We start from the raw sequence: 14,334 nt of genomic DNA, 5'->3' as shown, positions 1-14,334 counted from the left end.
TCCTAAGAAATTTTGGTCTTATGTCAAAGCTGTAGGTGGATCAGAACAAAATGCCAAGACACTATGTGACCAAAATGGTACTGAAACAGAGGCTGACAGACTAAAGGCTGAAATACTAAATGTTTTTTTCCAAAGCTGTTTCACAGAGGAAGACTGCACTGTAGTTCCTTCTCTAGATTGTCGCACAGATGACAAAATGGTAGATATCGAAATAGATGACAGAGGGATAGAAAAACAATTAAAATCGCTCAAAAGAGGAAAGGCTGCTGGACCTGATGGGATACCAGTTCGATTTTACACAGAGTACGCGAAGGAACTTTCCCCCCTTCTCGCAACTGTGTACCGTAGGTCTCTAGAAGAGCATAGCGTTCCAAAGGATTGGAAAAGGGCACAGGTAATCCCCGTTTTCAAGAAGGAACATCAAACAGATGTGCAGAACTATAGACCTATATCTCTAACATCTATCCATTGTAGAATTTTGGAACACGTATTATATTTGAGTATAATGACTTTTCTGGAGACTAGAAATCTACTCTGTAGGAATCAGCATGGGTTTCAAAAAAGATGATCGTGTGAAACCCAGCTCGCACTATTCGTCCACGAGACTCAGAGGGCCATAGACGTGGGTTCCCAGGTAGATGCTGTGTTTCTTGACTTCTGCAAGGTGTTCGATACAGTTCCCCACAGTCATTTAATGAACAAAGTAAGAGCATATGGACTATCAGACCAATTGTGTGATTGGATTGAAGAGTTCCTAGATAACAGAATGCAGCATGTCATTCTCAATGGAGAGAAGTCTTCCGAAGTAAGAGTGATTTCAGGTGTGCCACAGGGGAGTGTCGTAGGACCGTTGCTATTCACAATATACATAAATGACCTTGTGGATGACATCGGAAGTTCACTGAGGCTTTTTGCGGATGATGCTGTGGTATATCAAGAGGTTGTAACTATGGAAAATTGTACTGAAATGCAGGAGGATCTGCAACGAATTGACGCAGGGTGCAGGGAGTGGCAATTGAATCTCAATGTGACAAGTGTAATGTGCTGCGAATACATAGAAAGAAAGATCCTTTATCATTTAGCTACAATATAGCAGGTCAGCAACTGGAAGCAGTTAATTCCATAAATTATCTGTTAGTAGGCATTAGGAGTGATTTAAAATGGAATGATCATATAAATTTGATCGTCGGTAAAGCAGATGCCAGATTCATTGGAAGAATCCTAAGGAAATGCAATCCGAAAACAAAGAAAGTAGGTTACAGAACACTTGTTCGCCCACTGCTTGAATATTGTTCACCAGTGTGGGATCCGTACCAGGTAGGGTTGGTAGAAGAGATAGAGAAGATCCAACGGAGAGCAGCGCACCTCGTTACAGGATCGTTTACTAATCGTGAAAGTGTTATGTAGATGATAGATAAACTCCAGTGGAAGACTTTGCAGGAGAGACGCTCAGTAGCTCGGTACGGGCTTTTGTTGAAGTTTCGAGAACATACCTTCACCGAGGAGTCAAGCAGTATATTGCTCCCTCCTACGTATATCTCACGAAGAGACCATGAGGATAAAATCAGAGAGATTAGAGCCCACACAGAGGCATACCGACAATCTTTCTTTCCACGAACAATACAAGACTGGAATAGAAGGGAGAACCATTAGAGGTACTCAAAGTACCCTCTGCCACACATCGTCAGGTGGCTTGCGGAGTATGGATGTAGATGTAGATGAATAATTAATAACTTTTCTTTAGTTGACACATTGTATTTTTAACTTTTGTGCTTCATTCATAAAATGGATAGCACAGCATCTGAAACTACAGTATGTGTGTTAGTCAGTGTAGTAAGTAATTTGGAGAGAAGCTTCAAAGTTAGTGTATCTGATTGTCCAAATACTTTTATAACTACTCTGTGTATGGAACTGCAACTGGTTAAAGCTAAGTATCAAATGAGTCTTCATGAATGTTCCCACGTGACGCTATTTTCCCAGACTGTTGGAAACAGTTTCCATTACTGTGTCTTTGTACAATAAAATTGTAGGCGTTACTAGTCTCACATTGCACAGCCCAAATGTTTTTCGTCAGATGCTACTTCATTTAGAAGGATTAAATTGTTGAAAAGATAATTGCCCTTTCAACAACAGTAAGTTTTAGTCAGTGTAGAACTTTTGATGAAGAATAAATGTGTTATGGAATGCCTCTACAATTTGCTATAGTATTCATGATTTTAAATGAACTGTCCACTTCAGTAATACATAAGTGTGACGATAGTAAAATTTACACATAGCAATTTCTAAACAAGTTTCCATTGGCAAATTGAGTGTTCAAAAGTACATATGTAGACCAATAATAGTTTATTTTCAGCTTATTTGTCTTAGCCATGAGAAAACAGACCACAATAAGCCTTTCTGCATCCTGTACCTTTCTCTTTGCAAAATAGGAAGTGTTTCTTTGTGGCATATTTATCATAATGTGTAAATAAAATGAAGAAATTCCATCTACTTAAAATTTCATCAGGTTTACTGTTAGAAATGTAATGAAAAATGGCAGAATAATTGGAGCATTTTATAGGCCCTGGTGTAAGCCCAAGCTCACCAAAATTAAACCTGCTCTTTCTGCAACTGTTTCACTATCACGCTCGATAGTTCTGACTGTCAGTACTGTGACACTGTATAGCAGAATTACACTTTCAACATTTACGTCCCCAGTGACAATCTAAAAAAAAAAAAAAAAAAAAAAAAAAAAAAAAAAAAAAAAAAAACTTTTTCTTTATAAAAATGAAATTTGCCGTACTTAAAGCCCAGTAAAAAAGTAATGACAATATCTGTGAAATCAGTCCTCACAAAGTGAAAATCGCAACAAGACCACATCATCAAATGCACACACAGTACATGCCTCAGTTAAATTCCAAGCGCTTTAAACAGAAAGTTATATATGAACAGACATTTGTCCACAGTACATGGGTGTCTGAGCAACAGCACATCTGGTTATTCTAGTGCACTCAAGACTCAGTGAGTGGGTACCATTAAACACATTTACAACACCAAAGGAATGGTACAGTGGCGCATTAAACATGTTCAGAGAACAGAAGAGTATTACTTTTTAGTAATGAATTTTAGTAGTGTTCAGAGTAATTAATATTTTTTTGATCTTTGATCTTGCAAAAGTTCACTACCGCACTACTGAAGAAGATAGTAGTGGATAAATATGACATTTATAAAATGATCATTCACTTCTTTCATGTGTGAAATTTCTAACTAGAAAAATATTCAGAAGAAGAAGAATAAGAGAGAAAAATTGAAGAAAACTTATGCAAAGTTGAAAAACACACACTGTCTGATCAAAAGTAACTGGAAACCCTTATGCAATGCAGAATTGACCACTAAAGGTAACAAGAGGTGGACCCGCCAGCATGGAAGTTGGTGGGGAGTATTGTGTTGTCAGTAGAAAAACAGTAACAACAGAATGGGTCGATCAGGAGGGCCGAATGACTTCTAATGTGCACTGCCCAGGTCAACTGTCAGTGATGTGACACTGAAGTGGAAATGCAAAGGACCAATCACACCTAAATAAGACAAGACAGTCCTCATGTACTGACAGACAGGGACTGCAGATCATTGCAGACAATGGTTGTAGAAAATTGTATGCAGTCAGCAATAGGAGTCACTAAGTGAGTACCAGCAAGATGACTGAACATAAGGACTTAAGAAGATTAGTGTACAGTGGTCAAGGATCTCCTCATAAGCGACACATTATTGTAGTCAGTGCTAAGCAATGCTTGAGGTAGTGTTAAGAGATATACCACTAGACAGTAGATGACTGAAAATTGATGGTTTGGAGTTATGAACCATGCTATACCCTATGGTAATATGGTGGAAGGTTTGGGTGTGGTTAATGCCTTGAGAACGTTACCTGCCATTATGTGTAAGAGGTAGTGTTACAGTAGAAGCATGTTTTTTGTGGTGGGGTGTAGTCCCTTCATCACACTCAAGAAAATGAAAGTTTGGAGGGATACAAACACATTTTACACAGCTGTGTACTGTGTAAAGTAGAGGAATAGTTTGTAGATGATGACTGATTGTATCAACATGACATGCACCCTGTTATAAAGCAGCATTGGTGATCCATTGGTTTGTGGACAGCAACATCCTTGAAATAGTCCGGCCTGCCCAGAGTCCCTTCTTGAACCCAATGGAATGCCTTTGGGATGAGTTAGAATCTTGACTTCCCTCCTGCACCGGCATCCAACATGACTACCTTCTCTGGTTTCAGTTATTGAGGCAGACTGGGCTGTCATTCCTCCACAGACATTGAAACACCTCATTGAAAGCAATTCGAGCAGAGTTCAAGTGATCATAAAGGTGAAGGGTGGATATACATCATATTAATGTCCACTGAAAGGTATCTGGATACTTTTGATCAGATAGTGTATTAGAGCATTTCACAAACTTAGTGTCAGAGCCTGTATATTTTACTTTACCAACAGATAAAGTTTGTTTCACATATCATACATCACATATAAATTTACTTAGAGTGTCCTTTTGACAAACTGAAATTGCATAATACTAATAAAATTTAATGACTTAAGATAACAACTCACCAAATACCATATTTACTCGAATCTAAGCCGCACTCGAATCTAAGCTGCACCAGAAAAATGAGGCTCGAAATCAAGGGAAAAAAAATTTCCCGAATCTAAGCCACACCTGAAATTTGAGACTCGAAATTCAAAGGGAGAGTAAAGTTTTAGGCCGCACCTCCAAATTGAAACGAAGTTGGTCCATTGTAATATGAGACACAATTTAGGTCGAATGAATGACGATACAGCTACAGTAGTTTGGTTCGAGTCATAAGCTTAGCATTTAAGCTTTACCAGGTAGCCATTGCTATGCGTCAGGCGCTCCGTCCTTATTTATACGGGTACCCTTCCTTTTTCACGTGCTTCGTCTGGTTTGAATTGATTGCTTATTTTTCTTTGATCTGATAAGTGCCGTTCTCTTTGTTATAGGTGTTTACGTCACTCTAAGCTGAAAATGCATTACTGTACTGTGTCGTGCATTGTTTGTTGCATTCTGATAATGTGTGTCTACGATCTGTCGCCGCTCGCGGCATGGCTTGCTTTTGTGCACGCTACCACCGCTTACAATTAAAAAACAAAAGAGAAGAATTGTCTCATTAGCAAAACAATCGCAAGAGACTGCTATTTATTGTTACTTACACTGCTGCTTTTATTGATAATGATCAAAGAACCAAATAATAGACTGCGTATGATAGTAGATGTTCTGAACGAGAGTTTAGCGAAAATGTTTCTCCATTTGAAAATCTTTGTAGACGCCTCTTTAGTACATTACATTCTGCACAGAAATGAGAGTCATCTTAGACTTAAAAATCTAGTCAATTGCCGTGCTTCATTTCTGACTGTACCACTATTAGGCATAAGAATAATACGAATAGAAACATGACATGATATGTATATTCTTACGTGTTTGCTGTTGTCTCACCCTAGTTTTGTAGTTTATTAGGCAGACAGGATTTAAATGAGATAGCAGCAAACACGAAACAGTACATGGCAAAATGTTTATATTCGTATTATTCTTATGGTGAAGAGTATACTGAATGTGATTCACAATACATAAAAGTTCCTAATTAGCAACCATCTCTTCTCACAGGTAGGAAAACATTCAGAACGTAGAGTTGGCCATATTGACAAACATTCCCAACTGTCTTGCCAGTCGGATTTTTGTAGTACATTGAAATGCTGCTGCATTCGAAGATGAACAATACGGAATTTGTATTTACTTCGTTGGGTAATGTATGAAAATGCAGTGGTTGATCTCGGGGTGGAGAAAAAAGCTCACCTTCCACCCCCTTTTTTTATTTACTGACGCAGAGGTTTTGGCACCAGTATTTATCTTTGTGCCTGCAAAGCATGCCTGTGTAGAGCTACATATATTCGATGGCAGAACTTAGTTGTGGCGGCACCTACCAACATTTTTTAGAACTTCCGCTTACTTTGCACTCGATTCTGAGCCGCAGGCGGTTTTTTCAATTACAAAAACCGGAAAAAAAGTGCGGTTCAGATTCGAGTAAATACGGTAGTTGAGGCACTGAGTTGTTGAAAGGCACATAAATAAAACTGAAAACTTTTGCTAGCTTTCAGACGAATCCTTTTTAAGAGCTTATCAAATTTGATAATCAGTTAATAAAAGATGCTCTTTTGAAGTACAAAGAGGTTAAATCTGTAGTTAATGAAAGAAAGTCAAGACTGCATAAACTGCAATTATTCAATGGTATCTGCTCAATGGAAGTGGAACTAGGGGAAAATAATCCATCTCACGTTTCTGTGGGTGACGTAAAGTTCATATTGTAAATTCTGGGCAAGACCTGACATGAAAATGTTGTGACCCCTACAGAAATAACAACCTCAAAGGCAAACACTGTGACTCACGATACTCATCAACACTGGATCAAATCACAATCCAAACCAAAGACTTCTTGTAATCAAGACAGACAAAAACCTTAAGAGTACAACACGAAGCCGAAAAATGTGCATTATGTGATAATCATGGAAGGATCTCAAGAAAGAAGTGATACAAATACCATCTGTACTGATGACTCTGATTCACTTCTGAACTCGGCATCAAAATGAAACATCTGGAGTAATTTTAAATTGAAGTAATGTCATTTTGACAGCAGGTTCTGTAATTTACTAACTGTTTTATGAACTTGTTTATGTATTCATTTACTACTTTGTTGGAGTAGCTATTTATTCATTTCCATATTGTAGTAGTCATATATAGCGCTGGCAGGTCGATAGACATACAAACAAACACAAACACACACACAAAATTCAAGCTTTCGCAACAAACTGTTGCCTCATCAGGAAAGAGGGAAGGAGAGGGAAAGACAAAAGGATGTGGGTTTTAAGGGAGACGGTAAGGAGTCATTCCAATCCCGGGAGCGGAAAGACTTACCTTAGGGGGAAAAAAGGACGGGTATACACTCGCATGCGCGCACACACACACACACACATATCCATCCACACATATACAGACACAAGCAGACATATTTAAAGACAAAGAGTTTGGGCAGATATGTCAGTCGAGGCGGAAGTGAAGAGACAAAGATGATGTTGAATGACAGGTGAGGTATGAGTGGCGGCAACTTGAAATTAGCGGAGATTGAGGCCTGGTGGGTAACGGGAAGAGAGGATATATTGAAGAGCAAGTTCCCATCTACGGAGTTCGGATAGGTTGGTGTTGGTGGGAAGTATCCAGATAACCAGGACGGTGTAACACTGTGCCAAGATGTGCTGGCCGTGCACCAAGGCATGTTTAGCCACACAACCTCAACTCCTTTGGTTCCATCAGATTCACCTGGTCCTACTCCAAATCCCATGCCACATTCCTTGACGTTGACCTCCACCTGACCAATGGCCAGCTTCACACGTCCGTCCACATCAAACCCACCAACAAGCAACAGTACCTCCATTATGACAGCTGCCACCAATTCCACATCAAACGGTCCCTTCCCTACAGCCTAGGCCTTCGTGGCAAACGAATCTGCTCCAGTCCGGAATCCCTGAACCATTACACCAACAACCTGAAAACAGCTTTCGCATCTCGCAACTACCCTCCCGACCTGGTACAGAAGCAAATAACCAGAGCCACTTCCTAATCCCCTCGAACCCAGAATCCCACACAGAAGAACCACAAAAGTGCCCCACTTGCGACAGGATACTTTCTGGGACTGGACCAGACTCTGAATGTGGCTCTCCAGCAGGGATAAGACTTCCTCAAATCCTGCTCTGAAATGAGATCCATCCTTCATGAAATCCTCCCCACTCCACCAAGAGTGTCTTTCCGCCGTCCACCTAACCCTCACAACCTGTTAGTTCATCCCTATGAAATCCCCAAACCGCCTTCCCTACCCTCTGGCTCCTATCCTTGTAACCGCCCCCCGGTGTAAAACGTGTCCCATGCACTCTCCCACCACCACCTACTCCAGTCCTGTAACCCGGAAGGTGTACACGATCAAAGGCAGAGCCACATGTGAAAGCACCCACGTGATTTACCAACTGACCTGCCTACACTGTGATGCATTCTATGTGGGAATGACCAGCAACAAACTGTCCGTTCACATGAATGGACACAGGCAGACAGTGTTTGTTGGTAATGAGGATCACCCTGTGGCTAAACATGCATTGGTGCACGGCCAGCACATCTTGGCACAGTGTTATACCGTCCGGGTTATCTGGATACTTCCCACCAACACCAACCTATCCGAACTCCGGAGATGGGAACTTGCTCTTCAATATATCCTCTCTTCCCGTTACCCACCAGGCCTCAATCTACGCTAATTTCAAGTTGCCGCCACTCATACCTCACCTGTCATTCAACATCATCTTTGCCTCTTCACTTCCGCCTCGACTGACATCTCTGCCCAAACTCTTTGTCTTTAAATATCTCTGCTTGTGTCTGTATATGTGTGGATGGATATGTGTGTGTGTGTGTGTGTGTGTGTGTGTGTGTGTGTGTGTGTGTGTGCATGAGTGTATATCCGTCCTTTTTTCCCCCTAAGGTAAGTCTTTCCGCTCCCGGGATTGGAATGACTCCTTACCCTCTCCCTTAAAACCCACATCCTTTTGTCTTTCCCTCTCCTTCCCTCTTTCCTGATGAGGCAACAGTTTGTTGCGAAAGCTTGAATTTTGTGTGTATGTTTGTGTGTCTATCGACCTGCCAGCGCTTTCGTTCGGTAAGTCACATCATCTTTGTATATATGTATATATATATATATATATATATATAGAGGGAAACATTCCACGTGAGAAAAATATATCTAAAAACAAAGATGATGTGACTTACCAAACGAAAGCGCTGGCAGGTCGATAGACACACAAACAAACACAAACTCACACACAAAATTCCAGCTTTCACAACAAACTGTTGGCTCATCAGGAAAGAGGGGAAAGAAAAGGGAAAGACAAAAGGATGTGGGTTTTAAGGGAGAGGGTAAGGAGTCATTCCAATCCCGGGAGCGGAAAGACTTACCTTAGGGGGGGAAAAGGACAGGTAAACACTCGCGCACATACCCACATGTGTGGATGGATATGTGTGTGTGTGTGCGAGTGTATACCCGTCCTTTTTTCCCCCTAAGGTAAGTCTTTCCGCTCCCGGGATTGGAATGACTCCTTACACTCTCCCTTAAAACCCACATACTTTCGTCTTTCCCTCTCCTTCCCTCTTTCCAGATGAGGCAACAGTTTGTTGCGAAAGCTTGAATTTTGTGTGTATGTTTGTGTTTGTTTGTGTGTCTATCGACCTGCCAACACTTTTGTTCGGTAAGTCACATCATCTGTGTTTTTAGATATATTCTTCCCACGTGGAATGTTTCCCTCTATTATATTCAATCATGAATTTGAACCCAACAATTACGTTTGTTATTGTCACTGTTGCATTTCGAAATCTTTCCTGTCATCTTATTTTCTCTTTCTTTTTTTGCAAGTAGTTCACTTTGTATTCACCTTCTCTTTACCAAATCTACCATACAATTTTATCCCGCCTATATATACTCAATAATACGTAACCCAGTTCCAAACCATAACCAAAAAAAATTTTTTTTTCCCCAACAGTACTGCTGCTACAAAATCCACCGTTTCCAGTTCACAAAAAGTTCCTTTCAGCTATTAAACAGTCATCTCGGCCAGTTCCAATAACTTTCGCTTTTTTCCATTTCCGTTTTTCCCACGTCACTGATCTTTTTCAGCTGCTTCCCACAGGTTTTATCGTCATTATTTCTTCGTCAGGCAATTGTTAGCCTCATTTTGCCACCTCAAAACCATTACATTTACACGCAGTTTTTTCTAAATTTTCCCGAATTGCTCCACCCTTTAACGTGTTTTGGCGGCAACACAACCACATAACCTTTGTGCACATCGTTGTCTACCAACCCAAGTTCACCACAGGATCGACATAGCCCAGCTATAACCAACACCTTTTCGCCTTTTTTCACATCAGATCTCCAGTTGCTTTCTAGTTCACCTTATCTCTCGCCATATATTTTTATTGGTCTTTAAATATGTCTGCTTGTGTCTGTATATGTGTGGATGGATATGTGTGTGTGTGCGAGTGTATACCCGTCCTTTTTTCCCCCTAAGGTAAGTCTTTCCGCTCCCGGGATTGAAATGACTCCTTACCCTCTCCCTTAAAACCCACATCTTTTCGTCTTTCCCTATCCTTCCCTCTTTCCTGATGAGGCAACAGTTTGTTGCGAAAGCGTGAATTTTGTTTGGTAAGTCACATCATCTTTGTTTTATATATATATATATATATATATATATATATATATGGCTGTGTGCATATACTGCATACCGCCGTGTAAGGCAGGTGACCTTGAGCGGGACTTAGCCGCTGCGCGAGGCTGCCGGGCAACACGGGCCCTAGTATTACTAGGCCCGTGTTGCTGGAAAACTCACTTGCGGTAGCGCAACAGGCGTCGCCATTGCGCCGCGGAGCGGGCAGACTTCCTGCCACGCCCTTGTTGCTTGATATATATGCCATCCTCATTACATATATATATATATTTTTTGTCTTGTGTCTGTGTATGTGTAGTTGGATATGGGTGTGTGTGCGAATGTATACCTGTCCCTTTTTCCCCCTAAGGTAAGTCTTTCTGCTCCCGGGATTGGAATGACTCCTTACCCTCTCCCTTAAAACCCACATACTTTCGTCTTTCCCTCTCCTTCCCTCTTTCCTGATGAAGCAACCGTTTGTTGCGAAAGCTTGAATTTTGTGTGTATAATTGTGTTTGTTTGTGTGTCTATCGACCTGCCAGCGCTTTCGTATGGTAAGTCACATCATCTTTGTTTATATATATATATATATATATATATATATATATATATATATATATATATATATATATAATTTTTTTTTTTTTTTTGCTCCTTTCACATGAAATTAAAATGATGCAAGCCTACATGATTACGAATTTACGAATCTAAATACTAACAGAGTAACATCAGAACCAACAGTTGCTGCTCTAAAAGTATATTTACGTGGATCAGGGACTTGGAAAAAGTTGTGATGTCTGATTGCAATACTGTGTCAAAATACTAAATGTTTCACTCAGAACAAATGTAGGGACAGCCATTCTAATCAGAGAACACTTTTATCCAAAGTTGAAAGATTAGAATCAGGCAGAGCAATTGACACAACAGTTTTAGATGCCATCCTCATTAATCTGTGTGTACGTTTAGGAACTTCGCAATAAAAAAGACAGGGCAATGTATTTAAGAAGAAATTTATGTATTACATCTTTTAATTGGAGGGTGATTTTAACTGTGTTTTAAGCAAGAAAGGTCAGATTCCCAATTTTAATGTCTATATTGAATTAACGCAGCTCGTCACTGATTTAAAACTTACCGACACATGGTAAATTAAATATCTCTCTTGGCCACATGATTAGATACAGTTATCTTCGAGTTCCATCTCTGCCCAAACTCTTTGCCTTTACAAATGTCTGCTTGTGTCTGTGTATGTGCAGGTGGATATGTGTGTGTGTGCGCGAGTGTATACCTGTCCTTTTTCCCCCTAAGGTAAGTCTTTCCGCTCCCGGGATTGGAATGGCTCCTTACCCTCTCCCTTAAAACCCACATCCTTTCGTCTTTCCCTCTCCTTCCCTCTTTCCTGATGAAGCAACTGTTGGTTGCGATAGCTTGAATTTTGTGTGTTTGTTTGTGTGTCCATCGACCTGCCAGCGCTTTCGTTTGGTAATTCACATCACCTTTGTTTTTAGATATATTTTGCGTTTTAAGGGAGAGGGTAAGGAGTCATTCCAATCTCGGGAGCGGAAAGACTTACCTTAGGGGGAAAAAAGGACAGGTATACACTCGCGCATACACACACATATCCATCCTCACATACACAGACACAAGCAGACATTTGTAAAGGCAAAGAATTTGGGCAGAGATGTCAGTCGAGGCGGAAGTACAGAGGCAAAGATGTTGTTGAAAGACAGGTGAGGTATGAGCGGCGGCAAATTGAAATTAGCGGAGGTTGAGGCCTGGCGGATAACGAGAAGAGAGGATATACTGAAGGGCAAGTTCCCATCTCCGGAGTTCTGACAGGTTGGTGTTAGCGGGAAGTATCCAGATAACCCAGACGGTGTAACACTGTGCAAAGATGTGCTGGCCGTGCACCAAGGCATGTTTAGCCACAGGGTGATCCTCATTACCAACAAACACTGTCTGCCTGTGTCCATTCATGCGAACGGACAGTTTGTTGCTGGTCATTCCCACATAGAAAGCTTCACAGTGTAGGCAGGTCAGTTGGTAAATCACATGGGTGCTTTCACACGTGGCTCTGCCTTTGATCGTGTACACCTTCCGGGTTACAGGACTGGAGTAGGTGGCGGTGGGAGGGTGCATGGGACAGGTTTTACACCGGCGGCGGTTACAAGGGTAGGAGCCAGAGGGTAGGGAAGGTGGTTTGGTAATTTCATAGGGATGAACTAAGAGGTTACGAAGGTTAGGTGGATGGCGGAAAGACACTCTTGGTGGAGTGGGGAGGATTTCATGAAGGATGGATCTCATTTCAGGGCAGGATTTGAGGAAGTCGTATCCCTGCTGGAGAGCCACATTCAGAGTCTGATCCAGTCCCGGAAAGTATCCTGTCACAAGTGGGGCACTTTTGGGGTTCTTCTGTGGGAGGTTCTGGGTTTGAGGAGATGAGGAAGTGGCTCTGGTTATTTGCTTCCGTACCAGGTCGGGAGGGTAGTTACGGGATGCAAAAGCTGTTTTCAGGTTGTTGGTGTAATGGTTCAGGGATTCCGGACTGGAGCAGATTCGTTTGCCACGAAGACCTAGGCTGTAGGGAAGGGACTGTTTGATGTGGAATGGGTGGCAGCTGTCATAATGGAGGTACTGTTGCTTGTTGGTGGGTTTGATGTGGACGGACATGTGAAGCTGGCCATTGGACAGGTGGAGGTCAATGTCAAGGAAAGTGGCATGGGATTTGGAGTAGGACCAGGTGAATCTGATGGAACCAAAGGAGTTGAGGTTGGAGAGGAAATTCTGGAGTTCTTCTTCACTGTGAGTCCAGATCATGAAGATGTCATCAATAAATCGGTACCAAACTTAGGGTTGGCAGGCCTGGGTGACCAAGAAGGCTTCCTCTAAGCGACCCATGAATAGGTTGGCGTACGAGGGGGCCATCCTGGTACCCATGGCTGTTCCCTTTAATTGTTGGTATGTCTGGCCTTCGAAAGTGAAGAAGTTGTGGGTCAGGATGAAGCTGGCTAAGGTAATGAGGAAAGAGGTTTTAGGTAGGGTGGCAGGTGATCGGCGTGAAAGGAAGTGCTCCATCGCAGCGAGGCCCTGGACGTGCGGAATATTTGTGTATAAGGAAGTGGCATCAATGGTTACAAGGATAGTTTCTGGGGGTAACAGACTGGGTAAGGATTCCAGGCGTTCGAGAAAGTGGTTGGTGTCTTTGATGAAGGATTGTTGTAGGTTCCAAATTCACAATGTCTTAGTAGGTTTTTGATCTTGGTTTACTTGCTGAACTTGTTATTTCTCTATTGCATCTCCTTTGTCTGTCCTCCTCTTGTTGTGTCCTCCTGTTTACCCTCGACAATTCGCTGTTGTTGCTCTTGGCCAGTTTTCACACCTTCCTCATTCTCATTGTCAGTAAAATTAATGGCTTTAACAAGAAGTTGTTGTGGCTTCCCACAGAGGTATTTTCCACAATTACTTTTCACAATCACTTTTCACATCCATGGTGTGAGATAAAAATGTGTGCTGTTTTGAAATGGAAGATAACTGTATCTAGTCATGTGGCCAAGATAATTCCCACTATACCTGGGTTAGCAGTTTGCCTTGATGAGTAATAGTATATTTATTATTATTATTATTATTATTAGTAGTAGTAGTAGTAGTATTTATCCTTTGATCATCTTAACTATGAGGTAGACGAATCATTTTTAAAGAGAAATACAACTCTCTCTCTCTCTCTCTCTCTCTCTCACACACACACACACACACACACACACACACACACACACACACACACACACAGAGAGAGAGAGAGAGAGAGAGAGAGAGAGAGAGAGAGAGAGAGTAGTGTAATTTTTAAAAAGAAAGTAATAATTATTATTAAAGAAAGTCTTTGAGCAAAAGAAATTTTAATTTTCCCAAATATGTGGACTGTGTGATTGCTGTTACACTCATGAAATTGCACTACAACGAATGGCTGTGGCTATGCCAATGGTATGCATGATAAAGAGAAGAAGAAAAAAAATACATTTTCAGTAACACTGCTCATCAAAGTAACAAACACCTACAGTTT

The 14,334-nt window shown here is 41.3% G+C and overlaps 1 protein-coding gene across 1 annotated transcript in view; it reads left to right on the top strand.

The window, feature by feature from the left end:
* Positions 1-14,334, top strand: part of LOC126251312 (nucleoporin Nup188) — a 255,349-nt gene that overhangs the window by 224,956 nt on the left and 16,059 nt on the right. The gene's annotated exons all lie outside the window — the stretch shown is intronic.

This window comes from Schistocerca nitens, chromosome 4 (assembly GCF_023898315.1).
Source record: "Schistocerca nitens isolate TAMUIC-IGC-003100 chromosome 4, iqSchNite1.1, whole genome shotgun sequence".
Lineage (NCBI taxonomy): Eukaryota > Metazoa > Arthropoda > Insecta > Orthoptera > Acrididae > Schistocerca > Schistocerca nitens.
The sequence above is the reverse complement of the archived record's forward strand: the minus strand, read 5'-3'. Positions and strand labels throughout refer to the sequence as shown.